Consider the following 27,946-nt stretch of genomic DNA (forward strand, 5'->3'; position numbering starts at 1 on the left):
CTTTAATAGATGTGTCTGAGTTTAGACATTAGCTTCAGAAAGCTTCAATCAGAGAGTGAGAAAGGATAATAGTATAAAGTATTTGAGAAACATGTGATCTCGTCCCGTCTGGACTTCAGAGCTCCTGGAGGACAATGTCAATTATGCTCATAGATCCAGATAAAGAGATATGGAGTTCAGATGGGAGTGGGTCTAGATGAAGCAAGAGAACACCCGAGCCTGATCAACCTTGGGAATAAGAGAGCATGTGAAATGAAGTAAGGGTTTTCTTGCTCTGGCGCATCTTCACATTGAAGGAATCTGAACAGGGCTGCTGAGCTCTGTTCCAATCGAGCTAACTACAGAATTGTCTTCAAAGAATTGGAGATGGAATACATACTAGGTAGCCTGCTCTTCTGTGAAGACCGTGCTGCTTGTGGACCTTTCCCACTGCTGCAGGAGTAGCTCTTCCTTCTCTGATCTGATCCACTGTGTTAGATACAGTAGGTAAAAGTGCCTAATTAGGGATGTGTTAATCCAGAGCCCAAGCTTGATGTGGACCCTAGAGATGAAGTCTTTACAGTTCAAATCATCAGGACTTCGTTGTTTTTTTTTTTTTTTTTTTAAGATTTATTTATTTATTCATTTGAGAGAGAGAAGGGGCAGAGGGAGAGGGAGAGAGAAAATTCCCAAGCAGACTTTGTGCTGAGTGCTCCATTCCAGGCTCCATTCCAAGACCCTGAGATCATGACCTGAGCCAAAATCAAGAGTCGCCGCTTAACCAACTGAGCCACCTAGGTGCCCCAGGACTTTGCTGCCTTTATGAGTGTTATTTCAAGAAGGGTTCTTTTTTAAAAATTTCTATTAGGATATTACTGAATAGTAATTCCAATCATGTGTAAGAAAACTGCATAAACCCAGACAACAATGCCATACAATAACATTCCCCAAATATAGACATATTGATTTAAAGCCTCCTTTACGATTTCTATGTATGAAAAGAGGAAGAAAAAAATTGTGGAAATCACTTCATAACATTGTTTTCTATTATATTTCAATTTATATTTATGTGAGACAAAAAGATAAATTGCAATCCTCGGCTTCTGTGGTCATGCTAATTTCCTCATGAGAAAAAAATAATTTCCCATGTGTTGTGGTTGATATTAACATGCTGAATCTCATCTGCAAAAATGTGCTTCTGTCACGAGGGCTGTCACAGAAAAAAATATTTGCAGTGTATTACACCCAATAGTCAGACATTGAACGCCAAAATTCCTGAAATAAATTATTATAAAAGAGGACGAAAACCTCTTACAGAAGTACAAATAAAAACGAGAAGAGTGAAAATTAAAGTAGAAATGTATTCCTCCACGTCTTTCCCAAATGACTTCATTTTTATGTAAATATCCGTATCCCTCTTATTCTTGAGTGCTTAAATGTGTAGGTCTTGAAAGATAGCAGAGGAAGGACGGCCTTTGAATAAAGATATGATAACTGTTTTTTCCACTAGGCCTGTTATCACAGGCAAAATTACATTTATCTTTTGGTTCAGGAAGCCAGGAATAAAATTCAATGAACTCTTAATGTGTTTATATTTCAGGGACGCGTCTCACCTTATGGTGTGCACATACATTCTAAAGTAAGACAAGTTAATTAAACAGACGAACTCGCAGATTTTAGTGCTCTGCTATCATCATCACTAATTTGCTTTGAACGAGTTTGCAAAATGGGCTTCGGTGTGTAGCTCTGAGCTTGACTCCACTGCACTCAGAACCTTCCTAAGTTGGGGCACAGACCATTCTTTATAGTTGTCTTTTTCTTGTGCACATGTACTTAGGATGACTATATTTTTCAGGGGGAAATGCTAAGTTTGTGGTGTTTGACCCATCTACACAGTGAAAGTGGTGGTCCGCTGTAATATACATTTTCTACGTTATCGTTCCCTCAGTGTAGAGATGGGCGCTGTGTAATATTTCATAATAATAATAATTAAAAATTGTTGACATATTAATGTTACACGAGGAGTGTGGAGTGGGTGGCTGTTTTATGTGATTATATAATTTCATTATTAGAGACCCATTCAGTCATCCTAGGTTTCTCTCTGTTATGCAGTAGTTTAGGACCAGATTTTATAGTGAAGTCAGCTCTCGTGTAGAGTATCCAGGAGCGTTGTGGCTAGTTTTCTCTCTCCCGCCACCCATGGCACATAATCTCTCTTGTAGAGATTGCAGAGAAAATGGACTTATTTTTTGGTCTATTACTTATTACTCTCAGCCATCACACCTTATCATTAATAGGCATCTGAAGCACTATTAATGTTTCATTCTAAGGCAATTCATTTTGTTTAATGTGAAAGTTCAATAAACACAATTTAACATTTCAGTGTGAAAATATTATACCAATAAAAATTGTGTTTTATTCTTCCTTGTGTTGGCAGATTGTGTGTGTGTGCGTGTGTGTGTGTGTGTGCGTGCACGTGTGTGTGTGTGTGTGTTCAGTGTTTTCCAAAGCCTTGGCCTACTTGGAATAATAACTGTTCATATTTCTTGTCCTTGCTCTTGGCAAAGGAGCCCCCAGAGCCATTAAAAGGGGTTTGGGAGCTTGAAGTTTGAGTCTTTTAGTACTAATGCAAGAGTTCTTGGGTGTTTAAAGAGCTGATTGCTTCTCACCCATGGTTAATTCTGATTTCAATTTCGAATTCCCCACTATCTGAGCCAGATCCTCCAAAGGAGACTTTCTTTCTTCTGCAACTAAGCATGGAGCAGAGGCGTCCTTTTTGGGGTGTGGAGCACTGCCTGCTGGGAGGGAATTGGTTCATCCAATGTCTGTGTCCCCAGGGCAATTCAGAGGCTGCTGGAATTTCCCTACTTGTCTAGAACACTCTGTATTCAGACTGGGCTTTTCTAAAGCATGGGTCTTAAAGCAAGAGATGAGCACTTTTTCCAGAAATTTGGCTCCTCACTGATTCAGCAGTCTTCCATGGTGCCACTAAAGGCTGCTTCCCCACCAGGCTCTGGGGGGGAAGGGGGCAGGGAAAGGGGGGTTGGAAGCATTGGATGATGGGGACTCCAGAATTTGCTCCTCCAGCATGGCCTCTATGACTACTTCCATTTTTAAGCCTAAATGATATAGATTATTTAATAAGAAATCTTAAGCAGGTTAAGGAAGTTTATGGTCTGAATTTTAAAGTTAGAAAAAAGAGAAACTGACATTTTGCATACGGAGGAAGAAGTCATCCAACTAGTTTTGTTGATACCATACAATATTATACAAAGTTATTTCAAAAGATGCATCTTACCCCAATTGCACTTCGAAATACAGGCAAAGGGAGTAAAGACCACAATCTTACACATGTAAAAAAGAAAAAAACAAAAACAAAAAACTTTTGTAAAAAGAAATATTATTTTTATCTATTTTGGTAGATGTTTCATTATACTCTGAAAATAAACTTAACAAAAACTTGTTTTATTAAATTGTCCCTAAGATAATCCTTAAAGAAAAGAAGAGTAAATTCCTCAAAGTGTCTTATTTATCTCCAGATTATCTGATGGACGTTAGGTTGAAGACAGAAGAGAGGAAAAGAAAGATGAACACTCCTAATTATTTTGCAATTTGCTTTAATTTAAATCAGAGCCTGATTTGTTGTCACAACAGATTAAGAGAGGCCGCACAAACAAATGTAACGAATTCAGTGTGTCTCAAAGCCAAGGGCTAAACCCGGACTCACTGCGGACAGGCACTAGAGTCAGCTTCGGACGTTTAGAAAAAGAAATGCTTTTTAAGGTAATAAACGAACAGGGAATTTAAAAATATAGCAAATCTCAACCTAAACCAGTTTTCAGGTATTCAAGTCAATGCCATAAACAGCAATATCCCTGTATCATTCTTTCAGCAAAAATTACAACTGGTTTATAGTACAGCATTGATTTGTGCCTAGTCTGGAATAGCCCTTTTTATTAATACTGTACTAAACCCCAGGAAATGATGCCATAGGCCACAGATTAGTGCCAAAATACATATGAAGCCGGTTGATTCCATTTATTAAGACCATAAAAGGTCCCTGACCCCGTTGCGTGGAACAAACACAAGGCCAGCTGGCGCACAGGCATTATTTTATACAAACCTGTTTGCTCATATCTGTTCGCAACTTTTCCTTTCATCGGGGTCAGAGCAATTCCAAACGGTGGAGGGACCCAGCGGAGGGAGGCAGGGCAGTGTTAGGGGAAGGGTGTGCAGAGCAAGTGTGCCAATTATCCGCCACAACAATCGGGTGCTAACCAAAACCGTCTTTTTGCAAGTGTGTGTAAAACAGCGCCTGGGGGCCATCACACGAGATGAAGTGCCCTCAAATGATTCCGTTTTCCCCAGAAAAGAATTCGGCTGGCCACGTGAATGGAAAAGAAAAGACATCAAGGGCAAAAAAGAACGAGCACTTGCAATTCAAAATGTCTATCATTTTCCACCCCAGTGACATAATAATAAGACCGAAGAAGTGTGCAAGTACACACACACACACACACACACACACACACACTACTGTGAGCAGCAGCCCCTCACGTGTCTTTTTAGAACAATTGAACTCAGCATTTATTTCTATTTTGGTTTTGGTTTTGTTTCCTTTGTTCACGTCCAAAGAAACCTGCAACCTGATTTTAAATATCTTTGAAGTTCCCCCACCTTAGTCCTTCCTTACTTCTCTTTTCCAAAATGAAATGGTTATGTCACACGGGACTAGGGTGCGCCTGGGGTTTCAAACCAGGTCAGTGGAGCAATTGCTAAAAATGTCGCAGAAATTATCATTTAAAAAATAAGCTCTTTAGATCAATTTTGGGGGGCGGGGCTGTACTCAGCTAGAGGACACCCAGTTGTGTCCCCGCTTGCCTGCGAATTCATTTCCACTTAGTAGAGGAACGATAAAAGGTATTTTCATTTTAGAGATGAGCGCCTGTGCTCTTCCCTTACTCACAGTACGGGGGGCTGAACGGTTCTGTGTGCTTGGCTTTGTCCTGTTTGGTTTCCTACAAAGGACCCGAAGATATCCTGGCCCCCATGATGAAGGTAAATAGTAGAGATGCTCTTAAGCTAGGTTGGTGGCAGTTATGGGATAAGCAGCTCCTCGCATGAGGAAAGCATTTTCCTGACAGCCTCCAGATGCTGCACATTAGGGACCCACTGTGGTTTTCACGCTGAGGCCGGCTTTGGCCCAGGCCTCTCCCGGCCGATGAGGAGCACAGAGGAGCTCCTACCGTCGAGCCCTTCCTGGTCCCCATCTCTCAGGCCAAGACTCGGGGCAGCGCTGTGGGCGGACGTTCTTCCCACCCAATCTCCCTCCTTCCCCTCCTCCCCTTGCAGGTGGCAATACCACCGAGCAGTCTGCGGGCTCTCCCCACCCCTGCCTCCCCCCAACCTCCCAGTGGTGGGAGGCAGCACTGTTATCTGAGAGATGTGCATGGCTCTTCACAGATATCCCCTCATTTCAAAAGAAGTGGCTTGAATATTTAATTCCATCATGCCATCTGCTTTTTTTGGAGGACACCAACACCCAGTCAGGTCTTCCCTCTGCTTGTGTTTATTTTCAGAGCTTCGACATAGATGCATTTTTCCAACTGTAAACTATCTAGTACGAGGGAAGCCAAACTTAAAACACATATCATTAAAATGCAATCTAGATATGTCCAGAGAAACAATTATTTCACGGTTTTACAGTGACTTTGATGTTATAAATTCCAGTCCGAGGGTGGTTGTCCATTTCGAACATGTCAAGCAATGCAGCCCAGCCCAACAGAGCGATTCGTGCAGCCCCATCCTTCCGGCGCCAATGGCCAGTTTGTTCCATTGGGCTTTCATGCAAATTTAATTCAAATACGTACCTAGGAAGTATCTCCATCGACCTCGCTTAAACTGACAATGCATCTCTGGTCTATTCACAGCCAAAGAGAAATGTTTTTTAATCGTCTCAATTTATTTGCCACCTGTTTCCTATAATAATCCCATATAATGTGACTTTTAATTCTGGATTACTAAAAATCCTCTCTCAGAGGGCCTTCAGACCTTCTAATTTTTTGACTCCTTGACTGTTTTCTTCTTATGTTCTTTTTACCAAATACCCAGTATTTCACATTGCTGATTGTTGCTTTCTAAAAACAAACAAACTAAAACACCAATACAGACACACACACACACACACACACACACACACACACGCCCAATCCCCAGGAGCCCATGTAACGCACCTGCAACCTTGATCAGTTGATTCGTCACTGGGAACACGAATTCCACCCCCACCCCCAAACAAAGGCTTGGGCATGGTTCTGTCCATTCTGTCTTCTCTCTTCTTTGCTCTTTAACATTTCACCTGTTGCCAAGAACTGAGTGCTCGGCTTGCCACCACTTTTGTGACTTTCAGTGGCACAATCCTAACTTCCTCCTGCCCGGGATAGTGAAATCAGCTGCCAGTAAGTCCAATTCAAAGCTTTTAAGAAAGAAATGTTCATATTAATGTCATCGGGGCCTCCATTCCTCCATCTCTGGCTCTCTCCGATATTGAACAATGACAATAATAATCGAATGAATGCAAATTTGATTTTTTCTTCTTTTTTCTTGGTCCTAGCCCCTACACCCTAATTAGCTACATACAAGAATTCAGTCTAAATTTCCCCTTCATGTATTAGCCTCTTCTCTATCTCATTGTTATAACCCATATTTCAACTTTTATTAGAATTCTGTTTCTTCCGACACTCCATGTAGGTCACACCAGGTACCCATTTATTTAACGATACTTGATCTTACTCACTTAGCCAATGTTAACTGAGTCTCCACTATATATTTTGAGCAGGTAAGCAGATATATTCACTGATTTCATGGGGTTGATAGTCTCCCTTCCAAGTACTAACCAGGCCCGACCCTGCTTAGCTTCCGAGATCAGACGAGATCGGGCACGTTCAGGGTGGTATGGCCATAGACCATGGGGTTGATAGTCTAATGGAGACAGATCAGGATTAAATAAATATATAATATCGATTCTGGTAAGTTTTTGAAGAACAAGGACAGAAATTAAAAGTGAAGAGCCATGATTAGAATAAATACCCACAAAATTGCTCTCTGAGGAAAAATTTAAGTTGAGACCTGAAAAATGAGATTTCATAAAATGTATACAGCTCCCAGATGCATCTATAAATATGTACGCATTTATATTTATATGTAACTTCTTTTGCTTCAGAAGCTGGGCTTCCATTGGTCATTATCAATTAGCAAATATAAAACATTACTGTAGATTAGAATATAGATACAAACAACCCACCAGCCTCTCCATCTGCTCGCACATGCCTCCCTCCAATGTGACAGAAGGAGGGTTTTTGGTAATTAATTGGAAAGCAAGAGATAGAAAAGCAGGAGGGTATTGTTTGGCACCTTTTCCCTCTGAAGTCCTGTCACCTAACTCCTGAGACTGCCACCACTCATCAGCAGGGACGGGAATTCTTCCAACAGCTCACAAGAGCTTCCTTTCTACCTGCTGCTCATTCGGAGGAGCCCTCTCGCTCATCCTCATCCTCTTTATTCCAATACCTCCCTTGCCCGTTATTTTTGTTTTTCAGTTTAGAATGGATGTGCCTTTTGCGTGGGTCTATTATGAGCACTTCAGGCTGGAAGTCATCTCCAGGCAATAGGCACACACACCTCTCTCGAGCAGAAGGATAGCCAGGAAGGTTCTGATGGATTACTGGGTCATTCCTCCATCCTTTCATTGATAAACCAGGAGGCCTAGAAATTCCTCATGCCTTAAAATCAAGTTACACATCGAGGCCATGCAAACCTGCCCTAAAACCCACGTCTCCTTGCTTTGTACGTACGATGACCTTGCACTTTGGTTGCCTGGGACAGTCCTGGCTTATGAATAATCCTAATAAAAACACATTTATGCCTATTGTCCCTGGGAAATCATTACTAAAAACACTTTCATCTCCATGAATCCCAGTTTGGAGCGTATATGATATGCTCCCTCTGCATGGAATCCATTTATCTTTCCGTTGTACCACACATACATTTTTTTGATTCTCAGTGAAGTTTGTGCTTCTGTTTACATTGTGTTTTCAACTGTAGCGCATTGGCACCTAAAAGAAATGGTGTGATTTTTCGAAGTTTCAAAATGTGTGATTTTTCTTATGTGGAGAAGACATGCTCAGAATGAACCCATCCAGAGACTGAAGCTGTTCACCCAGGAACACTGTTTCGACGTCTGTTATTTCTGTAAGAGGGTTGCTGTAGAGCAGGTCGAAGATATGATAGGAGGACAGAGAACTTGGTGATGCTAAGAGGGAAACTGGAAGCGTGCACCCAGGTGGACCGCTCCTTAGAATCGCTGATGGTGAACGTGCACTTACTCTGTGCAGCCACTGTGCCAAGCCTTCTACTGATGTTACCTCAAATGTCACAATATCCATATAAATCATATACTTTCATTTTCCCCAGTTGACAGATAGGGAAAGTAAGGCATAAGAGAGGTTCGCAACTGGCCAAAATGCTTACAGCTGTCATTCAGACCAAATATGCATGACTTTTTGGCTTGTATTCTTGTCATCAAGCATGCTGACGCCATTTTGTTGGGAAGTGTACTATATTCTCTGATCTTTGTATTTTTATTCTGCTGTTTGCCTTTATTGCTTCCATTGTTTCCCCCATGTAAGTCCCAAAGATCATGCTAGTGAAATCAAAATCCATCACAGGGAGCGGACAGTGAGAGATGAATATGGGTAATTTAGCTTTGTGTTTCACTTCCCAGCTACTTTGGGACGAACCTGTCTCAGTGGAGAGAAGGGTTTTTTTTAAAGATTTATTTATTTATTTTAGAAAGAGAGAGAGAGCATGAGTGGGAGGGGTAGAGGGACAGAATCTCAAGCAGATTCCCCACTGAGCTCAGAGCTGACCTGGGGTTCGATCTCAGGACCCTAAAATCATGATCTGAGCTGAAACCAAGAGTTGGGGGCTTGACCAGCTGAGCCACCCAAGCGCCCCAAGAGTGATTTTTACTACCTACTTACGTGATGGGCGAGGTTGAGCAAATCCTATATTTCAGAGGAATAAACAAAGGTGCTGAATGTCTACGGGAGTCTCAGGAGAGGCTGAATTGCAGATGAACAATGGACAGGCCCAGATTCTCTTTATGGTACTCATGCTATTATTTATTATTTCAACAACAACAAAATAGTAATTGAAGGACATTTACTGAGCTCTGTGGGGTATAAGTATTTAGTCCACTCACATGGCTCAGAAATGGAATCTTTTCTTTATTTAAAGAAAATTCCTAGGGTTTGTAACCCCATGAAGACAATGTCTCTATAAAAGTAACTCTAAAAATTAATTATCCTCTGATTATTTAAAAGGAGAGTATTTTCATTGGGTAAGAGTAATCACAGGGATCACTGACTTACACACTGATAAAACATGAGATAGAAGGTTCCAGGTGATCAAATACTAAATCTGCTTATTTTAATATGACCTTTTAAAAACTCAATTAGAAATAATAATTTTTAGGGGCACCTGGGTGGCACAGTCATTAAGCATCTGCCTTCGGCTCAGGGCGTGATCCCAGCGTTCTGGGATCGAGCCCCGCATCAGGCTCCTCCACTAAGAGCCTGCTTCTTCCTCTCCCACTCCCCCTACTTGTGTTCCCTCTCTCGTTGGCTGTCTCTCTCTGTCAAATAAATAAATAAAATCTTTAAAAAAAAGAAATAATAATTTTTAGATTAGAGGGTTTTAGCTTTTCATTTATTTGTCTGTTGTTCCATCAGATCTTTGTTAAGCACAGAGTATCACGTGGAAGGTAAGTGGAAATGTCAAGGTGGGAGTCACAATCTCTTACAAGCCTGAGAGAATATGAAACAAAGTATTGATTGAATTTTGTTCTTCCTCCCTTCCTTTCTTTCACCCATGTATGTGTTTTTCTGAGAGTGAAGAATAGATTCAGTGATTAGAGAGATTTGCAAGTCTTTAGGTTATAAAACAGCTTGATTTGAGGAGTCTCCAAATTAAGGAATCTGCACATAGCAACGTTCTTGTCACACTTCATTATAATAAACTTGGACTTCTATATACAGACAGACGAAAGAGGAAAGGATATTAATTGAACACCTACTGTGTTCCAGGCACTGTGAATGACATGCCACAGACATCCTCTCATGCAGTCCTCACAACAACTGAAATTTTGTTTCTCAGTGTCTAAAACGGAAGCTCAGGGAATTCAGGAACTGCTCAAAGATTGTGAAGTTAGTGATTGTCAGATAAACCACAATCACATTTGCATTCTCCAAGATGTGTTTAAACACACACACACACAAAAGGAAATGAGAATAAAGTAAAAGAAACGCTACAAAAATCGATTACACACAAATGAAGGCATTAATGGAGGAAATAAAAAACAGAAAACCTTTAAAGCTGTTACGTGAGACAAAGAAAAAGCCATTCCATATCGATCGAAGGGTCGATTTCTTTATCCTATAACCTCAGATCTCCATGTCTCTGGGTTCAGTCACCGGTAGGTCATTACGTCCTTTGGTGGTACCATGTCTTCTTGATTTTTCAGGTCCTCTGAAGCCTCGCCTTTGCAATGAACAGGCCCCTCCCCAGTCTTTGCCAGCTGACTTTGGGAAAACGTACCCTCCATCAGCCCAGTTAGGGATTCTGAGACTTTCTCAGGCCTTCTGTGGGCATGTCAGCTCCATGTTTCATGCCCCCTCTGTGACACAATTCCTAAGCTTGTGTGCTTTCTTTCCAGCCTGCAATGCCCTCCTCTTGCATTTTTGTGCAGGACTAATGCGAAAGCTTGTGGTCTGTCCCTGGCCCCCAAACTGAGCTGGCTTTCTACGGGTGCTTACTAGCCACCTGTGAAAGCTTGCTGCCGCCACTGTCAGGAGGGAACAGACAGACGGTGCCCGGGTGTGTGCAGGATACAGTATGTGGGTCAAGTGCTCAGTGCTGGGGTGCTTTGGAGCATCCCCAAAAGACTGGAAAGGCGTCCCCAGAGGATCGGAGGCAGGAACCTCGGAGCACTGAGTAGGACCCATGTCACTTTAATGCCCCATAGAGCCTGACTGTTGCTCTCCCGGCCTCTTCCTGCCCACGTGTGGTGCAGCTCACATCTCAGGACTGAGGATAGGATGAGAGGGAGGTGGCCCTCTTTGGCAGTGTCCCTGCAGCTGGGGAAGCATGGCGCTCACCCATAGGCTCTGCACCCACCACCCAAGAGAAGTCCCCTGGGCACTGAGCTGTTCCATGCTCGGTGACATGCACGGGTAGTCAAACTGGCCGTCTTACCCACTCCAGTGTACACAAACTCCTGTTTGTTTTGCTCCAATGGTGCATTGGGACTTTCTGTTGGAAACCTGGACTTCCACAAAGGCTGATCCACGGGTGATGGTCTGAGACAGTGCCCTCTAAGCTCCCGGACCGTAGCCAAGAGGGGCTGAAGCTGGTGCTCGGGCCACTGCAGGGACCACACGCCTATCACCCACACGCAGTGGACAGACTCCTCCCAGGTCCCTTGGCATTTGGTGCTCCATCCCAAAGGTCCCATAGAGGCACTTTTGTCCATGGATGGATGCCAAATCGTTGTTGTTGGAGATGTGTATTAGGAGGAATGTCTGATCCAGCCATGTTCGTGGGGTCACTCTGCGCAAGATAATGATCTTGACACACCAAATCCATCATCAACAAACCCTCAGTCTGAGTATACTGGGGTTATGGCTGTATCCTCTTTAAGGCCCAGAAGCATCATTTTCAGGTCAAAGGAGCCAATAAGCTGTAAGTTTAATGTCCTGAGGTTAAGAAAAACTATGCAAAGCATGGAAATAAGGCAAAAGGCATAAGCTGTCATGTCAGTGTGGCACTGAAGCATTACCTAATGGATGCACCCCAAGTTTATTTAATTCCCCAAGGGGACGAACTTCCGTTTGCTTTAGTATGTGCTATGGATTAGGGCCAAGGCCGTGCAACACTGAATATGAACTTGTAGATATCTTTCCTGTATTTCTGTCTGGGAAAATGGCTAATAACAAAGGGTATGGGTTAATAGTGGTGTATTTGCTAGTTTTTGTATCTAACCCGGTAATCTTATTCCTGCACTCTTTCTTTCAATGACAATACTTATTCAATCCCTCAAATGTCTTCAACCAGATTTGCCATCCTGCTTATGCCTTCATCAAGAAGTAAAATATGTCTTTGACAAAGGCTCCCTAAGTGTTTATAAGAGTCATCAACTTTGTAAATTGCACTTGGAAATTATCATGTATTCTTCTAGTCTATCTCCATGGACAACTCTCTAGGGTTAAAGAAAAATTTACTGGTTAAAAAGGCAAACATAAAAAAAGCATCTCTACAATATATCATATAAAGAGCATCTAAATAGACTTTATCCTTACATTTTTATTTTATTATTCACCTTTTTATAGGCTCTGTGTTTTGTTGGACATTTTCGTTAGCCCTTCATTCAATGTTGGCCACACTACAAAGAATCCATTTATTAAACACTTCAGTCCTAGAGAAACTCATTTATACTTCTTCCATCATTTTTTGTCACCTTTGTCTAATTTGGAACAGAAATCTGAATATAAAGGAAATATTGCATTTATAAATTAATTTCTTCATACTGTGTAGCTAACCTCTGATCTACATTACAGGCAGCAAATTGGAAGTAATAATCACTTTCAATTTTTAAATTAAGTTCTAAACTCCAAAATAGTAATTTAGTTTTCCTCCCACAGTTACGGAAGTACATGGCAAAACTGAAAGAGTAAATACTGTAAAGGAAATAGAAACCAGCCACCATATTACTTTATACTTCGGTTGCGTATCAAAATGACGTTGATACGGTATTTGATTTGAAAGCATCACCTTTATTAATACCAAACAGACAAGTAAAATGAAGTTTAAAGGGTGTTCATGCTAAAATCACAAAGTGATAACAATGTAAAAATAGGGTTCAACATCGTAAATGGTTCTGTGAAAAATTTACTCTGTGTTTTCTGATCTATAAGATAAGACAGATACAAATTAGAGTTATTTTAAGGTCCTTGGAAACAGTGTAGAACCAAAATACATTTAAGTTTGAAGAGCGATTGGGAATGATCTCGGTAACAGTGCACTTTGTTTTAAAGCGCTCACCGGCCTGTAGTAATTCATGATGGCGATATCGAAATTGAGATATTTTGTTCAAGCTAATGATTAGGGGAATGATGAATCATGTGCTTAGTGCATCGGAGGGAAAGGATTTGAAATGAATTCTAATGACCCTGGTTGCTCTTCTCCTGACCTGGGTCACAGCTAGGAAGACGTGGCTATTAGTGACTTGTTAAACAAAGGCATGTGGCAGGTGTGTAGTCCCCCCACTCACATCTCGGAATCTGTCATTGTGGTGCGGATGCTTTAGTGTGGGCCGATGACGGAGCCCGTGGACTATAGGTGTCAACCATGCATACCAATATCTTCCATCCCGTTTATGTCTGTTGGAGATAAACCACACCACCCATCCCTCTCCTCATAGATCTGTGGGACAGAAGTCTCAGCACAGTGGCTGGAGTTTCACAAGGTCAAATCAGGGTGTCTGCAGGGCCGCATTCCTTTCTGGAACATTCATAGGAGAATGCACGTCCAAGCTCACTCAGGTTGTTGGTGGAATTGAGTTCCATGTGGTGGTAGAACTGAGGCTGCTGGTGATTGGACAGCGATTGTTCTCTGCTTCTGGAAGAGGCCCACGTTCCTAGGTCCACGGCCTCCTTCCTCAGTCTGCAAGCCAGCAACTGGAGCTTGAGTTCATCTCACACTTCAAATCTCTCTGAGCTCCCTCTCTCTGTTCTGCCCCACCTTTCTGACTCTAGCCGGGGAAATGCTATTGCTTTTTAAGGGCTCGTGTGATTAGATCGGGACCTGATGGATAACTCAGGATAATCACCTTCTTTTAGGGTCATTTTATAGTACCTTGAATTACACCTGAAAAGCCCCTTCAGAGTAGTAGCTCGATTAGTGTTTGATTAAATAACCGGTGTTGGGATTGCAGGACACATCTTTGGAATTCTGCTTATGCAACCCTTAAGCAGTGTGTCCCACAAAATGTCACCTGATCAGTAAGCCAGCATTTCTCTTTGGCTGATAATATGAATGTTGGAACAATTAGCTAGACCCTGTTGCTCTCAGTTTGCCCTTTGACTGAATTAGATACTGATTCCAAAGGCTCCCCTTGGCTTTTTCTCTGAGCCTCTGCTCCTCTGTCTCATACATCAAATGCTTCTATGCCAAATAGAATGCTATCTCTTGTCCTCTTCTTTGTATCACCTTACTACAGGCATTATTCAAAGGGGCCGTTTCTCTTCTATTTTCTCAAAATCCCTCTTTCTTTATGAATACCTTAACTCTAAGTTTACTATCTTCCTGTACATTGAAAATGTCTAAATCTGCTTCATAACTTACCCTTTTGTTAAACTTCTAAACTTGGTACTAAATATTTTTTCTGGTGACTCCTTAACATGAGATCCACGAAGGGTCCCTATTTGGAAATCTGATAAGAGGGGAAAATTGGCATCTTTATTTACATTAGCCTCTAAGCGAAGTTTAGCGTTTTTCGAAGTATAAATGTGTTTCACATGTCATGGTAGTATTAGCAATACGCGTAAGTCTGACACCTTAAAACCCAGATATTTCCATAGAAATGATTGCAGCAAATTGATATAAATATCCTTTACCATAGTCACTACTCTGTGATCACTGTTGTAATGAAGCCATCACTACAGTACAGCAGTGGATTGTGCGCTACACCCCTGCACTTGACCGCAGCCATCATGGCTGCAGACCATCGCGGGCCCCAGCTGGTCCACCATGAGTGTGTTCGTGTCTGGCAGCTGTTGCATGAAATGGTGTAGAGGCCAGTCCTCCTATGGGTGACCCAGGCATCTATGCTGCTTTGTGTTATTCCCTCTCCGCGATTATCTCCTGAACAGCGTATAGAAGGAGGTGGGTCAAAGCACCTGACAGGTTAATATTCACATTTGGGCTGATGACTAATGGTATGTACACAGGGCTCTCATTTAAAAATAAAATATACCTTTACCCTGCCTATACTTTAAATGTCAAATCACTTAATGCATTACAAAAATGTACATATTACTGTACTGATGTTTAATGTTTTGACAACTGCATTTCAAGACAATTGGCTTTCTTTGTAATCCTCGATATTTATATGCATTAAACCAATGAATTGGAGGACTGCCAAGTGGCTCCATGGACTAGCAACCACCACCACAACCAAACTGATTCAGAACCCCTGCAATACTGAAGTGTGACGTACGTCTACAAGCATACGCAACAAATTTCTACTAAATTCCATCTTTTCAGTTGACTCTTCGATCGCATTTTGCCCATCACCACACTTTGCCTGCTAATCTGTGGGTCCCACTTCATCCCATCATGGCCCCCACCGCCCACATCCCCAAATAATTTTGAAGCAAATATGAGATATCACTTACCAGTTAATTCTTTTAGAATGTATCTATAAATGACAGAAAATCTCAAAGAAACAGAAACACAATATAATTACCACACCTACAAACATGAAAAACTATGTTTTTAACAACATCAGATATTAAATGAGTATTTACATTTTTCCTCTCACAGGTTTTTTAATTACATGTTTTATTTGAGATAATTATAGATTCACATGCAGTTTTAAGAATCAGTACAGACATCCAGTTTACCCTTTACCCAGTTACCACCAATGGTTGCATCTTACAGATGTATGTATCACATCAGGATATTGACCCTCACTAGGTCAATAGACAAATAGTCACATCCCCATTAGAGTCCCTTCCACTGTGTCCTCTGCGGCCGTATCTTCCTGACCCCATTCCTGCCTTAATCCTGAAAATCACTCATATGTTCACCATTTTATAATATTGTCATTTTAAGAACGTTATGTAAATGTATATACTGTCATAACCTTTCAGATTGTTGTTTTTTTATTGTTTGTTTTGTTTTGTTTTGTTTTTTACTCAGCATGATTTTTTACTTCATCCAGGTTTTTACATTCCTCAGTAGCCTACTTCTTATGTTCAACATTATTCCATCATATGGCTGCACCAGTTTTTCTTTTTTCTTTTTTCTTTTTTTAGCTTTCATCCATTGAAGGATATTTGAGTTGTTTCTAGTTTTAGGCTGTAATGAATCAAGCTGCTATAAACATGTCTACAGGTTTTAGGGTGAACAAAAGCCTGTGTTTCTCTAGGGAAAATGCCCAGAAGTACAATTTCTGGGTTGTATGATATTCACAATTTTTTTCTTTTCCTTAACACCAGAGCTGTTTTCCAGAGTGGCTGTACTCTTTACACACCCACAAGCCATGGACATTGGATCACACAGTTTCTCACCTTCCTCGCCAGTATTTGGTGTTGTCATTAATTTTTATTTTAGCTGTTGAGATGGCTATTTAATGGCATTTCATTGTGCTTTTAATTTGCATTTATCGAATGGCTAGTCATGACAGTGATCATTTCATGTTCTTATTTGCTATCTCTGTAGCTTCCTCAGCAAAACGTATGTTCACATCTTATTTCTATGTGGCTTAACTTTTTACTCTCTTAATAGACTCTCTCAGAGCAAAATGTTTTTTTTAAATCAAGTTCGATTTAATAATTGTTGCTTTCAGGGATTATACCTTGGTGTTACTTCTACACTTTTTGCCTAGCCCAGCCCTAAATCTCAAAGAATTTCTTCTGTATTTTTTTGTTAGAAGTTTTCTATTTTTACCTCCCACTTTTAAATCCATGATTCATTTTGAGTTACTTTTTGTTTAAGATGTGAGAGTTTGGTTGAAGTGTGTGTGTGTGTGTGTGTGCGCGTGTGCACGCACGTGTGTATCTTGCCTACAGATGTCCTGTTGTTTCGGCACCATTTGTTAAAAAGGCTATCTTTTCTCCATTGATTTGCTTTTGTACCTTTGTCAAAAATTGGTTGGCAAATTTCCGTGGGTTTATTTCTGGGCTTTCTATTCTATGCTATTGATCTCAATGTGTCTATCCCTCTGCCAATACCACAGTGTTGATTTCTATATCTGTACAATAAGTCTTGAAATTGAGGAGACTGTCTCCACTCACTTTCTTCTTCCTTTTCAAAGTAGTATCATTCTAGTTCATAAGAATGCCTTTCCAGATAACTTTTAGAGTAACCGTATTTATTTCTATGAAAAATATTACTAGGATTTTGACAGAAATTGCATTAAAATTGCGTATAAACTTCGGGAGAACTGACATCATTATGTTGGATTTTCCGATCCACTAACATAGTGTAATTCTCCATTTATTTAGATCTCCTAAATCTCTCTCATCTGTGTCGTGTAGTTTTCAGCATACCATGTGCGTTAGACTTATACTTAAGTATTCATTGTTTAGAGTCATTGTAAATGGTACTGTATTTTTGATTTTAGTATAATGGTGTTCATTGGTAGTATATGGACATTTAGTAGATCTTTTTTATGTTGACTTTTTTGAATTGAAGGATAGTTGACACAACGTAACATTAGCTTCAGGGGTACAACATAGTGATTCAACAATTCTCTGTGTTATGCTGTGCTCACCACAAGGGTAGCCACTATCCATCACCATACAGCACTATTACAATACCATTGACTGTATTCCCTATGCTGTGCTTTTCATCCCTGTGACTTGTTCATTCTATCACCAGAAGCCTGTACCTTCCATTCCCCTCCAACTAGTTTGTCCAAAACCACACCTCCTTCCCCTCTAGCAACCACCAGTTTGTTCTATGTATTTATTGGTCTATGATGAATACACTTCTTGGTTTTAAAAGTTTATTTGTAGATTTGTAGATTCCTTAGAATTTTCTATCAAGGCAATTATGTCATTTGCAAATAGGGACAATATTATTTTTTCCTTTCTAATCCCAGTGTATTTTATTTCCTTTTCTTACCTTACTGCATGTACTATTTAGAACTTCCAGCACTATATTGAATAAGTATGGTGAGAGTGGAATCCTTGACTTTTCTTAATCTTTTGGGAGGAGGGCAAATGTTTCCATATTTTAGCCTTAAGCATAATGTTTGCTGTAAGTTTTTTGTAGAATATCTTTATCACGTTAAAGTTGCCTTCTGTTGTTATTTTTCTGACAGTTTTTATCATGAATAGGATTGAACTTGTCAACTTCTTCTGTACCAACTGATATGATGAAATGATTTTTCTCCTCTACATTACATTGATTAATTCTTAAATATTGAATCAACCTTGCTGGTCCACAATATACATTTGCATGTGACGGTCGTGTTGATGGGGTAGAATACTTCCCCCTTTCATAGAGAGCACACATTTTAAAAGCTTAGAATAACCAGACTCCAGAAAACACTGGATTCTACCAATCCTATCTCATGATATTTGGATATTCCTTTTTAATAAATGAGTAAGAAGAAACACTTAAGACCCCAGTACAAAGATTTAGATACAGTAAGTGTACTGCTCCTTGACTTAGCTAAGACAACCGTGAATCCAAATATTGATTTAGCCCTTATACACCAAAAGTGAGTAGAGAATACATTAGTTTTACACTATTGTAACAACTGTAAAAGAGAGAGAAGGTATTTTTATGCACACTATGCTTATAAATACCTTATAGTTTTTTTTAAAGATTTTATTTATTTATTTATTTGAGAGAGAGAGTAGGGGGGAAGAGTGGAGGGAGAGGTACAAGCAGACTCTGCACTGAACTCAAGGCCTGATGCAAGGCTCGAACCCAGGACCCCAAGATCATGACATGAGCTGAAACCAAGAGTCAGACACTCGACTGCCTGAGCCACCCAGGTGCCCCATAAGCATCTTATAGTCTTGTTGCAATATATTTCTTCCTGACTGGTGAACGGCAAGCAGAAATAAAAGGATACGGAATGAAGTAGGAATAGTTCACAAGACACTCTAATAAAGAAACATAAATATTTAGGTAAGAAAAATGATTTAACTCATAATGTAAATATGTTGCTAAGTTGAAAGATTTTGAGCAGGGGCAATGTGATCAAAACTGTAATTCTGGTAGATAATCTATCAAAACTGTTCATAAAGGATAAGATAATGAGAATGATCAAAGGGAAAGCTACTGATATATGTACAGCACAATGATTGAGAGGATGCAGGAGTACGAGAGTGTTAACTTCAAGACTTTCAAGAAAAGGGATCAATAATTAATACTTCCCAGATCTCTGCTTCGTAAGTGGGTGGTCAACATCAGCCAGATCCTTGGGCTGACTATAAACCATGAAAGACATTTTTCAGGTGGAAAACTCTGCTCATAACATCTGAGTACATCAATTATAATAAAAACTTTTCCAGAAGCATTTCCTTAGAGGAATCTGGTTTGGAAGTTATATCGCTACTATTGATTCTGCTACAGAGCATTTTCCCTTGACAAACATAATACTTTTTGAAACACATATCCTTATTATAATGACATTCAGAGTGTCAGAAAAGCTCCTATGTTCTTATATAAATCAAAGAAATTTAAAAGATAGAAAATATCAACATGTCAACCACAGTCTTCAGTGTGATATCACATTGACAATTACAAGTTCATTGCAAATTATTTTTGTTGTTGTTATGGAAGAGCCTCTCTCATAGGTTCAGTACTTTATGCAGTCAATAAAAACATTTATTTTTTGAAACAGTTTATTTCACATTCCACTAAATATTTTATTGTATACGTTTTTCTTTTATCGATTGTATTTCATGTGTTTATGATTTGTTGAGATATATTTGTTTTGTTTTTAATAATGTCAATTTTTATGATCCTGCCAAACTGTTTGAAATTTGGAAAATGGCCTTACTTATAAGTACTTATTATGGCTGCGTATTAGTAAGTAGCTGGTTGTATAAATGCCTTTATTAAATTGCCTATTGTCAGACCTGGTAGCCAGAACGATATTTGATCCTACATTTGAATAAATCCCATTTTTCATGCATGCATCATTAGATATTAAGGCAAATCAATAGGTGAACCATTTGTATGAAATAAAAAGAAACCGGGGTGTGATTAATTGTCAAGTGATCAAACTTGGAAGGGTTGCCCAGAGCAATGTCATTATCTTTAGAGGATTCTGTACTCAAAGAAAAGAATAAGGTCATGAGGACACATTATGGTAAGAGAGATGAGAATATTTGTAGAGAGGTTGGATGCAAAATTCGAGGATTAATTTTGTTTTTAGCCTTTTTGTGTTAATTTGCGTGTCAAATTCCTTTTGGAAAAATGTCAGCCACGGCTAGTGTTGTTGAATACTGTAACTGCCCGTGCAGTCAGGGAGTTGAATACACTTAAATTATCCTGATGTTGTCATATCAGATCTCCAATTTAAATAGAATTATCTCGGGAATGTATAAAGGTTTTTCATAGTTCTTAAATTCACTTTGTAAAAACTTTTTCCTATTAAGCACTTAAAAAATTAAATAAGTTCGTAGATAACATAAGATGGATTCTCTAGAATTTGGGCAGGGGCACTGAAATTAAAATAGAGAAGTAATAAATTGCCTCAGAGTAAGTGGAATAACCACATAAATCACATAACATATTTTTTTTCAAATAGCTCTATTCCAAATGTTCTTTTCTGGTCATAAAATAATTATATGAACATCAAGCCATACTTATGAAAACATCCTAAAATGATTTTCATATATGGGAAATTTATCCTCATTGTTAAATTAAGTTACTGCATACATACTAGATTCTTTGTATTTCCAACATATAATTTTTCACCTCTTTTGAATGATCTAAGAGGCCTATTTAAAATTTCTAAATCTGTAGCGCGTTTTAAAAGGACTAATATTTCGGCCCCAGACCTTGGGCGATTACAATGCAATCCATCTGCAAACAGAGTGGATTCTGTTCTCCTCTGAACTCCAAAAATGTGAACTTCAAAAGTTTCCTAGAAGATGTATTGCATTCTAGCGTACGTATCTGTCATGCATAAGAACTAGCTAACTAATTTGCTTGCTTTGGGGTCATTTTTTTCTTAGAAACTATATATAATTCTTTGAATGCAAACTCATAAAATCTGTTGATGAGATTCGGCTTCAGAGGAATATTTCCTGACTCATAATATTTCAAAAAACACATTTCTGGAAACTTTACTATATTAAATCTGATTAATACAGAGGTCTGGAGCAATCATTACCAAGTTGTCATCAGAGTCTACGGAATATAAATCTAAACAAATGTGTCCAGTATAAAAAGAATTCTTTATTAAAACCACCTTTCTCTAAGGTTCTATTACCTCAATATGTGACTTTGGTGTGTTTAAACAGGGCTTTCCCACATGTCACTGTAACTGGCCACTGCTTGCTTGCGTTCCATCAAAACTGACACCGTCAGGAATTGCGAGGGACTGCTTGGAAAACTTCCTGTTCTCTTAGAAAGTACTCTCGGTCAAACTGATCAGCCCGGGGCCAGTTCTATTCTAAAGGATGGAGCCCAAATGTTCCTATGGTTCAGGCAATTAAAGTTCTGTGGTTGTTTTTCATTCTTACGGTTCTACTGTTTTCCCTTTTCCTTTTAATCCTTCTCTTTTCTCCATTATCACATTCCAAAAGATGAAATCAATTGTTAACTTAATGTCCATTCTTTAAGCAAAGTCATCTATTTAATGAAACGAACCGCCGATTTATCCATATTAGTGGTTAACTTTCTCTGGCTACTTAAAATGCTGACATTTGATCCCCGTCTTGCAAAATGCACCAGTTTTTAAAGTGTGTTTCCAAGGGAATGAAAAGGCTGAGCTTCAGAGACCACAGACTGCTACATGCGATTTGCTACAGCTCACATGACTGCAAGGTGGGAACAATGTCAGCAGGAGCAAAATCAATGTTTTATACAACTCATTGTACATAGCAATCCATGAGCTAATAAAGTCAGAATTAATATGTTGCCACTGTGCATAATAATTCTTAAATATAAGTTTCACGTTTTAAATAGGGCCGTTATAACATACCCAGTTATAATAAACTCTGATTTCACCACGGCTTGTGAAATTCTTAAACTAAGCCAGAATTATATATGTATTTCCAAGACTCTAATGGGCAGGGAAGGAATGCCCAGTGCTATTTTATTTCAAAACAAGGAAGGCACCATATGCTTTAACCAAATGAGGGGAAGATCGAGTTCAGCTACCCAGAGCCAGCTGAGAAGCACATTGCAGCTGGTTGAGTAAGCAGTTCTATATCAGGACGATAGCATTAGCTCACTGTCTTTAAGGGAGGGCGATACTTGAATTAAATCGAGCTAATTGTAGGAGAAGATTACGCATCAGTATTTATGCTGTATCATGCTTCCTCTAGTTTAAAGTATATCGGTTATTTTATTGTGAAGTCAGACTATAAAACTAGACAAAGCCGTCTTCACAGTTGAAATTCTTCCAAATGCACGGAATAAAACTCCAAATGTGCTGGATGCCTCAACTCAGCCTCCCTAAGACAGAAAAAACTCTTCTTGTGGTTGAAAAACCAAGATTAATAGATATCCCAAAGCATCTCTTCACTGAAGCGCTTGTAATACAATTAGGAACCTTCTTAATTACTTGAGAACGTGTTCTTAAAATACCCAGGTCCTAATCTCACTACAGTTTTGTGGACTAATGTAAGGATAGTTTGCTGGTAAAGCACAGAAAGCATCTGTGAACTGCAGCTAGAATGAATTTACCTTTTTATCCTCTATCAGGCGATCAGAGGTTTCAGGTGTCAGCTCAAAATTTAAAAGGAAAAAGCAATTGTCTTTTGACTCCCCTCTAGCTAGCAGTGTGCGTTCCCATGCATTTTCAGCCCAACTTTAGAGGTGGGGATTAAGACTGGATGACGGTGGCTTAACTCAAGTTTTCATTTTTCGTTTTCTCTTCCCTCCACTAGTGTGGTTTCCCTGTACCTGATTATCGCGGAGGGTTTCGACAGAAGTGAAGTGGCTGGAGTTCAATCATGAGGCAGAGCTCCAGTGTGAGCAGGGAGGGCGATGGAGAGCACGGGGAAGCCCTCTCCTCCCGAAGGAGGGGTGCTCTCCTGCAGCTGGGTTCCTCTGGTTTCCCCCAAATGCACTATTGATCCTGTCAAACTAGAGTACCTCCTGGCGACGTGCACTCACCCAGACACGCTCCACCTTCCAAACACGGTGCTGCACTTGGAAATTACGTGACTTCTTAAGGTCAATGACTCTATAACTTTTTACACTTATGAATTAGCTTTGGACTATGCCAATTAATATATATGTTAAACCACCAAAGTGTTTCACTAAATTACTTCAAGGAAAATGTCACCTCTTGGAATTCCTGAAAAGAAAATCTTCACCAATTCCACTGAGCCCCATTTCCTCCTAAGTTCAGTTTTACTGTTTTTCTTGTGTCTACCATCGTTTTGCCCAACCACGTTAAAGTCATACTAATCCTGACACAACACAATGTATTGCGTATTATATTCCCACTGTTCTTTCAAACAATTTGCAGTTGTTAAGTGTGTGGCCATGTATCGCGTAGAATTTCTTTATATTTTCATTCGTTAAGCCATAATCTTTTTTGATGGTGTGCGTAGGACATCTTTTTCCCATTCTTTTCCCGACGATAACTTCTGAAACTATTTATCATTGAAATTTTTTAAATTCTGAGGGAAAAGTATCGCAGAAACCTGTTTCGTAGAAAAAATGTATTATTTTATCTGTATTATTTATATTGATGTATTATATGTACTGTGGACCACAAACAAAATTGAAATTTTCAAAGAATGATATAAATTTAAATTAAAAAAAATTAACATAGACTTATTTTCAGATTAACTAGGATAGCATTATGCATCACTTTGTTATTAATTTATAAAAGCAATTCTGTGTTTCTTTTCTTGTTTTGCTATAACTCTTAAAGAAAAAATCCAAACATACTAAAGAGTTTGATTTATCACCAAATTCAACAATCATTAACAATTTTATCTCTTCTTTTTTGCATTATCTATTTGTGCATGTGTGTATAAACACAGCCATATGAAAAAAACCTGAAATTGGGGCATCTGGGTGGCTCAGTGGGTTAAGCATCTGCCTTTGGCTCAGGTCATGATCTCAGGGTCCCAGGATCGAACCCCGCATCACGCTCTCTGTTCAGCAGGGAGTCTGCTTCTCCCTCTCCCTCTGTGTTCGCTCTCAAATAAATAAATAAATAAATAAATAAATAAATAAATATCTTTTCTAAAAAAGAAAAGAAACTAAAATTATCAGACACCTCATCTTTAAACAACTCAGTGTGTCTATCCTATAAGGACATTTTATTCTATAATCAAAATGTCACTATCACGGCTAATGAAATTAGCAGTAGTTTCCCAATTATAAATAATTTTCAATTCATATTCAAATTTTCTTAATAGTTGCCCAAATATATTTTATGATTTTTTTTTAAAGATTTTATTTATTTATTTGACAGAGAGAGAGACAGCCAGTGAGAAAGGGAACACAAGCAGGGGAAGTGGGAGAGGAAGAAGCAGGCTTCCAGCGGAGCATGGAGCCCAATGCGGGGCTCGATCCCAGGGACCTGGGATCACGCCCTGAGCCGAAGGCAGACGCCCAACGACTGAGCCACCCAGGTGCCCCTATGATTGTTTTTGAAAGTACGGATTGATTTACCAACAAGAAGATGTTGAATACCTATTGCTAAGCCATTGTCTGCATGAGAAGCTTCTGAAGTAAGTAGAGATATCTTCTGATGGAGAGAAAATTAAAGATCTGTAAGATTGGTTTATCTAACTGTGCTGGGGCTCCCACTAGACCCTACTGTTGCTGCCTGAGAGGCCAGAAAGTGTCCCACGTAGCACTGCCTGGAGCTTCCAGATTGAGGAAGAGATTCTCTGGCCCAGGAAGACAGAAAGCCTTCCAGGTCCCAGCTCCTCTTCATGCAAGAGTCTTCTTGCTGGTTCTGCTTGTAAACTGGGGCCTCTCAATGAAAGAAGAATGTTCTGGGCATGTGGGACAAAGTGGCTTCCAAGACTCTTGTTTTGGTGGCCTTGCCTTTGGGAGATGGATTTTCTAAAAATAGTATCTTGTGGTTTATCAAATTATGGAGGATCGTCATAGAGCATACACACTCAATACAAATTTATTAAAAGAATCAATGCTGCTTAAGATTATGTGGCTGCTAAGAAAATATTAGCATCGACTGTGTAGTACCCATAGAGTCTTAGAGAGGCCTCACACAGCATTAATTCCATGGTCCCAAGCAAGCGGCAACATGAAAAATTTGAGTCCTGTTTCTATTTCAGCTGTCCTCTTTCTGTTTCAAGCTTCTAGAAAGTGTGTACCAGAGTGTAAATCAGTTGTCTCCAAGATATTCAATCATCTGGTTTTGATGAGTCAAGTGTTTAACCCCGTCCCTATCTCACCCCCTCCTCTCAAAAAACAACATGGAAATCATACTGTAGCCTTGCTTGTGCCAAGGACATCCTTTGGTGATTCTTTGAGGGAAGATTTTTATGTATTTACATATATATCCATTTAGGTCTCTTATATTAACATATATACTAAATATTTATTGGATGGATAAATTTGTGAATCAAAATGTAATTCACAGTTTGGCATCAGTTATGGCATTACTTGATCTCAAAATTTCCGAAGCAGCTTCTATTATAACCATTATCTTATTTTTTTTTATCACAACTTCTAATTTCAGTGAATAGAGGCCAATAATTATTTCCCTTTTGGGGGAAATAGTTTAAAAAAACAGCTATACTGTTTTTAAGGTATTTTAAGTATGTTCACTGTTTTGCTCTTATTTAAACATGTAAACATAAGTGCCATTAATCACAAAATTAAGTCTATGTGTAAACTTTTCAAAAATGGTATCACAGTAGAAAGATAAATGTAATATTGGCCACATACATAAACTTCACGATCTACTTAGATAAATACTGATAAATTATATGCATATATATGTATGTAATTACAATATTGCATATTTTAAAATATATTTTAAATATAGAGTTCATATATGTTTTTGAGGGACATTAATTAACTTTCTGGTAGAAGAGTGTTTGGTAATCTAAGTCTTCGACTTAGATTAAAATTTCAGGCTGACCAGAGAATGGTACAATTGACTTCCAGCCTGCCCCAAAGAAAGATTCTTAATGGAGAAAAATTACATATGAGATTCCACTATACCGGAGGCAGCCAAGATTGCAAAATTTTTAACATCCACCCAAACACCAGTTTTAGTTATCCCTAATATTTGGTGAATATCTACTCTGCTTGAACCATTATGATTGATGCAAAGAAGACCTTGCTGTTTTCAAACTGATTTTTTAAAGGAGGGTAAGTAGAAGTTTCCAGAGTGTCTGCAATCCTGCGCTAATCCCATAGGCTACTTCTATCACAATCTGCCAAGAAAAATTAGGATTCTTTTTGTTATCTAAAAACCTCTCTACATCCACCACCACTCCCCAGCAGGGCTATTTTCATCTCTAGGGTCTTTAACTAGGTAAAGGGGTTTAGAAGCTTAAGCAACACCAGCAACCATGTCTACCCTGACAACAACAGCAACACACACACACACACACACACACACACACACACACACGTGCGTATGTGCTAGCTTCCGAGGCTTTCCCTTCGCTGCTAGTAATTGAATATATTTTTTTTAATCCTAATGAATTTTAAAAGAATTGTGTTGCTTACTTCAAGGACAAAGGAATGGATTAAAAAGAAAAATGGGGTGGGGCACCTGGCTGGCTCAGTTGGTTAAGCCTCCGACACTTGATTTCGGCTCAGGTCATGATCTCAGGGTGGTGAGACTGACCCGTGTTGGGCTCTGCACTCAGAGGGGAATCTGCTTGAGAGTCTCTCTCTCCCTCTCCCTCTGCCCTTCCACCCTGGGCGTGGGCTCTCAAGCTCTCTGTCTCCAAAATAAATAAATAAATATATAAATATATAAATATATAAATATATATATATATATATATATTTTAATGGGATATTATATTTGTACACACAAAATCACCAAAACTGTGTGAGGTATGCAGAAACAAAGATGTAAGACAGGCCCTCCAATTTCAAAGAACCCAGAAAAGCCAAGAAGAGCGCACGCCTGCCTGGAGTAGAGGCTGTGGCCTTCGAAGGGGCCCCGCGAATGTGGGCTTCTCAGGCAGCTGGGTACCCAGGAAGCAGAGAACATAGCATCTGCTTTACACCTGCTCAACCAGCCGAACCTCTGTGTGCAGAATGGCCTCTAACAGTAGGAACAGGACTTGAAATCTAAATGAGAAATTTGCAAATCAATTTTCAAAAACCAATATATAAATCAGATGAGGACTCACATTATTTTTTACAGCTTCTAGTCTCAAAATTTTCTTTTGTAATTGTAAATACAATACTTTGACTATCCGAGAACAATTTCTTTTTGCCTGTGGGTACAAATACATACATGCTATGCACACACCTCCACGCAGATGAAACGTGGGACATACGTCCATACATGTATAGTCCTAAGATACATTAAACGTGGTGGAAATGATATTTCATTGTTTTAAAAATTATCCACGCTTTGCTTTGTAAACTCACCTGTCAACTTTCTTTCTTTTTTAAGATTTTATTTATTTATTTATTTATTTATTTATTTATTTATTTGACAGAGAGAGAGAGAAAGAGAGCACAAGCAGGGGGAGTGACAGGCAAAGCGAGAACCAGACTCTCCACTGAGTAGGGAGCCTGACATGGGGTTAGATCCAGGGCTCTGGGATCACAACCTGAGCTGAAGGCAGACGCTTAACCGACTGAGCCACCCAGGCGTCCCTCACCTGTCAATTTTCTAATTATTGATAATATAGATACAATGGGATTACTTTCCTGGCCAACATTTTATAGATGAAATTAAGTGTAAGCATACATACTCAATATTTATCACAGGGTACATTCTAACTACTTTGTTCTATTTGTA

This window comes from Ursus arctos, unplaced genomic scaffold (genome assembly GCF_023065955.2).
Source record: "Ursus arctos isolate Adak ecotype North America unplaced genomic scaffold, UrsArc2.0 scaffold_10, whole genome shotgun sequence".
NCBI classification, from domain to species: domain Eukaryota; kingdom Metazoa; phylum Chordata; class Mammalia; order Carnivora; family Ursidae; genus Ursus; species Ursus arctos.